General features: G+C 52.0%; 1 pseudogene; it reads left to right on the plus strand.

Moving 5' to 3' along the window:
• Nucleotides 1–1,834: 1,834 nt before the first annotated feature.
• On the plus strand, nt 1,835–4,956 carry LOC124697538 (annotated as a pseudogene).
• Nucleotides 4,957–7,666: the final 2,710 nt, after the last annotated feature.

The following is a 7,666-nucleotide window of genomic DNA, read 5'->3' on the forward strand; positions in this document are numbered from 1 at the left end:
TTGGAAGTACACTCGACTACAACAGAGTTGATGTTTCTTGAGGAAGCTTTCATCCCGAAACATGTAACAACTAGCTTACCATAATAAGTGCAGAAGAGATTCTTCAAAACATTCTCCCTCAAAGTTTGCCTGTGTTTCAACTTCTATATTTGACGTGTGATTGTAATTATTTGATCTTCTTGTTTACTTTGCTGCCCAAATCGCTTGAGATTTAAATGTCAAACCTCATAGAATTAGCAACTCCGTTTTCTTGAAGGCAAGATCTGTTCCACTAGACACACGGATCCCAAGCTGAGAGAGAGAGAGAGAATGTTGTGCCTATCCGACCATTTCTCCTCCTTAGAGCATCTCCAGTCGCGTCCCCCAAACCGTCCCTCAAACCGCGCCGGATCGTTTTATATGTTTGGGAGACGTGTTTTGTTCGTGCCGCCTTTGGGGAACGTCGCGTCCCCCAAACGCCGCTCCCAAACATTAAAAATAATTTAAATAGATAGAATAAAACTCTTTACTAATATTCAAATCGGTTCAACATAAACAAAATACATATAAAACTTCGAAAAAACATAATTAAATTACATACAAATTATTTTAAACTACTACTTCTTCTTCGATGATGGCCCCGCCTCGTCGTCGTCGTCACGGTGGCGCTTCCTGCTCGTCACCTCTTCCGAAGAGGCGGTGTCGGTCGACGCGTCGGAGTCCTCCTCGTTGTCGCCGGTGCTCGCCGGCTGCGCCTTGGCCTTGGCCTTGGCCTTAGCGGTATTGGCCTCCGCGTCCGCCTCCGCCTTCGCACGGGCCACCGCCGCCTCCTCTGACCCTTCTTCCTCCGCGTCCTCCTCCACGCCCAGCCATTCCTCCGCGCTGTCAAGTGGTGGGAGGGAATCGTCGTCGCTGCTGGGCGTCGGAGCTTTCTCCCACCAATGGCGCCATCCAGCAGGCTTTCCCTCGCCGGAGGTGTCGGACGGGAGCTCGGAGATGTAGCTCATCGTCGCTGGAGGTGTCGGATGCGGCCGGTGAAGATCCAAAAGCGCCGACGTACGGGTCTTGTTGACCGCGGATGAACGGCGGCGCAGAAGTCGAAAAGACCAGCGGTTGCTCTTCCGAGGAATCCCGACTCCATTCCGGCGGTTGCCGCGTCGTCGACGCGGTTGCCAATGCGACGGTTCCGCTTCCCGGCAACTGCACCGTCGCTATGTAAGCGGCGGCTGAGCTTCCGATCCGCTGACGGGTCGGCCCCGCGTCGGTTCGCCTCGCTTTTCGTTGTGTCCAGCGTGCCCGGAGCGTCCCCTATGGGACGGGGACGGACTCAGGGCGCCGGACACCGTATGGGGCCGCGCCGGACAAAAATGGGCTTTGGAGAACGCGGCTGGAACACATTTTCTGTCCGGCGCGCCCAAATCCCTTTGGGGAACGGTTTGGGGGACGCGACTGGAGATGCTCTTATTTCTTGTTGATAAATGTGTTGGGGGGTCAAGACCAAGAAAACACCCATTCTCTCTCCACAACTTAAAACCCATTCCAGTACAAACCCTTCTCTCCCTCTCCGCCGCTTGCACTCATCAAATCACACTCCGACTCTCCCTCTTCTTCCACCTACAAGAAGCGCTGAACCTGCCTTGTCCCTCCCGCACGCGCAGACCGAAGAACCCCCTTCAAACCCGCTGAGCTAGCAATGGAGATCAGCGGCATCATTGCGACATGTACTCCCCAATGATTGATCATCTCATTCTCCTCTAGCCCTTGTTGAGACCACCACACGGCCTCATACCCCGTCCATCCTTCCTGCTCCCCTCCGCTCCACCCCAAGACCAACAGCGGCAGCAGCGTACAGAACATGAGCCGCATGAGCATCGCGGGCGGTGGCAGCGGCTGGCTGGGGTTCTCGCCGTCGCCTCACGTTGCCGCCGCGGCCATGGACGCGGTGGCCGGCTCCGGCATCGTCGACGTCGGCGGCCACCACCGCGTGCACCACAGCGGCGTCTACTACCACCCCGAAGCGATCGCCTCCTCCCCCACCTCTTTCTACTTCGGCGGCGCCGACAATGTCGCGGCGGCCGGAAACGGCGGGTACTACAACGGGATCTCCGCCCTACCTCTCAAGTCCGACGGATCCCTCTGCATCGTCGACGCGTTCCGGAGGAGCGACCAGGAACACCACGGTAAATATCTGCACAGTGCCAGTTCTTACCTGCTACAGTCTTGTTCGCCGAGTTCTTGGCTTTTTGCTACGCGCGTCTGTTTATGTTTCTTGGTTGGGTTTGCGGCCTGTGCTGCAGGGGCGGAGGTGTCGGCGTCGCCGAAGCTCGAGGACTTCCTGGGCGCGGGCCCCGCCATGAGGCTGAGCCTGACAAACTCGAGCTACTACTACGGCGGCCACGGCCACGGCCACGGCCACGCCCTGGACCACGGCGCCGGAGACGGCCAGCAGCAGCACTTGCCGTACGCCATGATGCCTGGCGCCGGCGGCCACGACGTGTACTACGACGCCCACGCGTACGCCCACGCGGCGCTGCTGGACGAGCAGGCCGCAATGGTAGCGGCCGGGTGGATGGCGCGGGGTGGAAGCGGCTACGACGTCGACACGGGCAGCGGCGAGGACGGCGCCGGTGCCATCGTGCCGGCCGGGCAAGGCGACTCCGGAGCGCACCTCCACCCGCTGACGCTGTCCATGAGCTCCGGGTCCCAGTCCAGCTGCGTCACCATGCAGCAGGCGCCCGCCGCAGCCAGCCACGCCTACGGCGGCGACTGCGTCGTGCGGACGACCGTGGCCAGCAAGAAGCGCGTCGCCGGGCAGAGCAAGCAGCCGGTGAACCACCGCAAGTGCATCGACACGTTCGGGCAGCGCACGTCCCAGTACAGAGGCGTCACCAGGTAGCAGCACAGCGCAACTCTTTTCCCATGCAATGCATCTTCTTCCTCCTCCCGCCGCTAACGCTCTCTCTTGCAAGCAAAAGCAGGCATAGGTGGACGGGGAGGTATGAGGCGCACCTCTGGGACAACAGCTGCCGGAAGGAAGGCCAGACCAGGAAAGGCCGCCAAGGTACTACTAGTACTACTAAGCTTAAGCTCTCTAACTAGTGTACTTGATCCGTACTTCCGTACCGTTTTAGTGGTACTGATGTGATTACACTTGCAAGTGCTAACTAGTTAAGTGTTCTTGCATGTGTGACTGTACTTTGCTGAACCTTTTGCCTGGGATCGTGCTGTTCGTCAACTGCAGTTTATCTCGGTGAGTACTAGCAGCAGTAGTACCCGTTTTCAGTTCAGTTTAGTCTGTACAAATACATTCTTTGAGATGGAGTAGTACTGAAAGAAAACTTGTTAATTTGGCCAGGTGGGTATGACATGGAGGAGAAGGCGGCGCGGGCGTATGACCTGGCAGCGCTCAAGTACTGGGGCGCGTCCACGCACATCAACTTCCCGGTGATTAACACATCTCTGATCCCCAGTTCTTACAATGTTGAGGAGTACATTGCTTCTGATAACAGTGTACCTAGCTATAGATATTTTGGTATCGTTTTTTGACCATTTGTGTATGATTGTCCAGGTGGAGGACTACACGGAGGAGCTGGAGGCGATGAAGAACATGACGAGGCAGGAGTACGTGGCTCACCTGAGAAGGTAATACACTTGCCTGAATCCTGAGGAAAATGTGCATTTGCTACCATGGGACCAAATGTATCGACAGTTCGACACTCACTGTGCCGGGTCTGTCTATGATCGCCATTGCTGCAGGAAGAGCAGCGGGTTCTCGCGCGGCGCGTCGATCTACCGGGGAGTCACCCGGCACCATCAGCAGGGGCGGTGGCAGGCGAGGATCGGCCGCGTCTCCGGCAACAAGGACCTCTACCTCGGGACATTCAGTACGTGCTCAGCCATTTCCCGTTGTATGCTACCCTGAAATCGACTTGCTGCAACATCGTCATAGGCGTCAGGTTGCAATCTAGTTGGGCGTCACTGCTTGGATCCATGATTCATGCATCATGATCACCAATGTGGTCGCAGCAAAGCAAGGTTGCAGAGGCTTGTCACGGTTTAAGGACGCAGGGTGTCCCGTCACAATGATCGTTGTGAGAACCTCTGCCATAGCTCAATGATGCCCCTGCATCGCCCTGGCCCTCCCGAAAGAATGTCTTGCTCTGCCGGATTCCTGCGTGCTTTTGTTTGCTTGATCGCTTTTGCGCATGCCGCATGCGGCCGGCGCCGTCCCCAGCTGGGCAGCAAGTGCGTTCGCGTTTTCGTGTTCTTTCTCATAAGGCTGCCGCATGCTCGCGTCGCTTTCGTGTTCGGATTGTTTGACCGCCGGGAAAGAAAGCTCCGTTGAAGTAAGCTGATCGTTTTGTGTGTGTGCAGGCGCGCAGGAGGAGGCGGCGGAGGCGTACGACATCGCGGCGATCAAGTTCCGGGGCCTCAGCGCCGTCACCAACTTCGACATCAACCGCTACGACGTGAACAAGATCATGGAGAGCAGCACGCTGCTCCCCGGCGAGGAGGTGCGGCGCAGGCCCGACGTCGCCGTCAGCTCAGCCATGGTGGCCACCGCCGCGGCCGCTCTCGTGCAAACCGCAGACTGGAGGCAGGCCATGGCGCCCGCCACGGCCCTACGGCGACGAGCACAGCCGCCACCACCTCGACCTCCTGTCGACCGAGTCCCTCTCGCTGCTGCACGGCGTCGTCTCCGTAAACGGCGGCAACGCGGGGCAGGGCAACGCCAGCAGCGCACGCATGTCCGGCGCGTCGTCCCTCGCCACGAGCCTGAGCAGCTCGCGGGAGCAGACCCCGGACCAGGGAGGTGGCCTCGCCATGCTGTTCGCGGGCCACGCGGCACCGAAGCTGCAGGCAAGCTCGCTGTCGCTGCCCATGGGCTCGTGGGTCACCTCGGCGTCGCCGCTGCCGGTCAGGCCCGGCGGGTCCGTCGCGCACATTCCAATGTTCGCCGCGTGGGCCGACGCGTGAGCAAGTTCTTGCCAGTGCAAGTTTGGGGTCGGCAGGCAAAGATTGTTTTGGAATTTGCTGGTAACTTAGCCGGTGGTTAATTAGTCTTCAGTAGCCTGGATTGTAAGGAACTGGTATGGATTAGTAGCTGGGTTAGTAAGGAACTATAGTAAGGATTAGTAAGCCATAGATGGGTAACTTTGTGGCGTAGCTCGACGGCGCGTGCATGCCTGGCTCCTGCCTTCTTCTCCAGCTGCGTCTGGGACGAAGGGTTTTTGTAATATCGAGCCTGTGGCAACAGCAGCGTCACCTCACCTCCGGCAGATAGCCGATCTAATGGGGGATGGATGATTAGTTTCGATGTCCTGACCTCCTAACTTCATCATCAAACGGAAATGTTAAGTACCTGGCTCGTTCGTTGTCTATGTCATTCTGAATTTTCTCTGAACTGCATGCCTCACACTTTCTGGTTTGCTTCAACTCTTTAGTGTGCAGTTTTCTTTGTTCAGTGTGCAGTTTTCTTCAGAGAGAGTTTTTCAGCTACGCACCGCTCGCAGACAGCGCAACGGAACAGCCAGACTAGATTTGCAAACAGAATTTGAATTCAAATTTCGTGAATATTTGAATATCCTCGGTTGCCGGCGTGGTAACCGGTTTATAACCAGATGATAACCAATATTTTCACACATGGTTTCGATGCTCAACCGGAATTCAAACCCCACCAAGATTTTCTGCCGTGTCGCCGCCGCACCTCACACTTTGTGGGTTTTTGTTTCCAGCGAGTTATTCAGCGCATGGTTCAACATTTCGTTTCTGGTCTTTTTTTCTGGTTGTTTGAGATTCAGGAATTTCTAGAAAATGGTGAAATTTTGAAGATAAATTTGAAAATTATCGACCAGATTCGTCTGCCAATTAAAATAGTACGGCAAGGTGTCTGCACTAATGCGTTGAATCCGAATTTGTGATTGTGATACGATTGTTTTCTATTTAAGCACCTCCGATTGTTTTTTATTAAGTTTGAACAAAAACTTCGGCCGATATTATCATGTATCGCCCCTCACCGAGATTCGCAAATTCCACATAATTTGAGTAAAAAATTGAAGAATTCCTTTCACTACATCTAGGCCATCCCTCTAAACCATTCTCCATGTTTTTTCGGCACACACCTCTAACTCTAAGTTTCTTCGTCGCCACCTCCTCTCTTTATTAGTTTGGTATTTGGTTGTTCTACAATTATTACAGTGTTTGAAGAGAATAGAGTCGTATTGTCCTGGTTCATTGTTGCATTAGACACGGCAAAGAAGTATGCATGGTGGTTATGTGGCCGCGTCCAGACCCATGTATGCTGACCCATGTGTGCTGACAGGCCGTTCCGAGACCTACTAGACACCCCCAATGTGCATGGCGCCCGCTCAGGACCGGTCCGAATTAATTTTGGATTTGGGGCTATAAACGTAATTTATACTGAAATTTTATATTTCTAAATAACTTAATAATCGTACCTCCCCGCATATTTTATCGAACATGAAATGTTACTAACTTTAGTTGTATCATTCTTTTTATTGCAACATATCATAATTATTATACTTAAGTTGTGCTGAAAAATATATTTTGTATCAGAATTATATTATTTTCTAATGGATAGACATTGGCAAAATTGGACTCAATACTTATATGTTTCTTATACATTAAAGTTTAGATATCTTTAATAGTATGGTATATATATATATTATATTATATATATATATCTATTGGGTATGTCCTAGCAAATATCTTCATGGGGAGATTTCTATTGAAAAGTTATGTAAGACAAATTTATAGAAACTTATAGTATAAATTGGATTGTGAGCTAGAATGTCTACGGGTTCTGGCTTTGAGTAACCACTGAACCAAGTAGAACCCTAGAGCCGTAAACGGCAGAACAGACAGGGCAACGCTAGCAGTGCACGCATGTCCGACGCGTCGAGAGCATCTTTACAGCATCTTCAGTTGGTCCTTCAACGCGGTATCTAAATTGATCGAGTGTTTGGGATGTTGTTGCTTGGCACCACGATTCGGGTGTGTCTCTACCTAATCGCGCCCCTCATTTAGAGGCCCAAAACAATAAAAATGCATGAAAATAAAAATATTTGTTCAAATTTGATTATATTTTAAAAGTTTGAATGAAAACCGTCTTGATCATCTAAACCCTAGCCTGTTGGCCGTTCGGCGGTGCATTCGACGGCCCCGACCCGTCGTCGTCTCCCCTCCGCCACTCGCGACTAAGGATGTAAACGGATCGGGTCGGATCGGATAATGCTCTCTCCATATCCTTAACCATTTTTTTTTACCTGATGCGGAGCGGATCGGATAATGACCAAAAGCGGATTCGGCCGCGGATTATATCGGATTACGGATTCATATTGGAAATGGAGCGTACTCGGATTAAATCAGACGGAAAAACAGATAAATACACACGAAGAGAGATAATATGTTCACCATGATAATAGTATAAACAAGTTTTCATCTAAGTGCATAATATGAGGAGAGTGAACAAACGGAGGCCGAGCTACATGTAGCGTTTATTTTCAAAAAATTATAAATTATATTTCTAAGTGTCAAAAAATTGTTAAAAAATCCTCAATGTAGCTAATGATGGAATCTACAAACATGCAAAATATTAATGTGAAATTCTTAGTACTTTAGGCTGCATAAAAATGACAAATGTGTGGATCTGAAAATAGTGAATAGT

The sequence above is a fragment of the Lolium rigidum genome, chromosome 3 (genome assembly GCF_022539505.1).
Source record: "Lolium rigidum isolate FL_2022 chromosome 3, APGP_CSIRO_Lrig_0.1, whole genome shotgun sequence".
Taxonomy (NCBI): Eukaryota; Viridiplantae; Streptophyta; class Magnoliopsida; order Poales; family Poaceae; genus Lolium; species Lolium rigidum.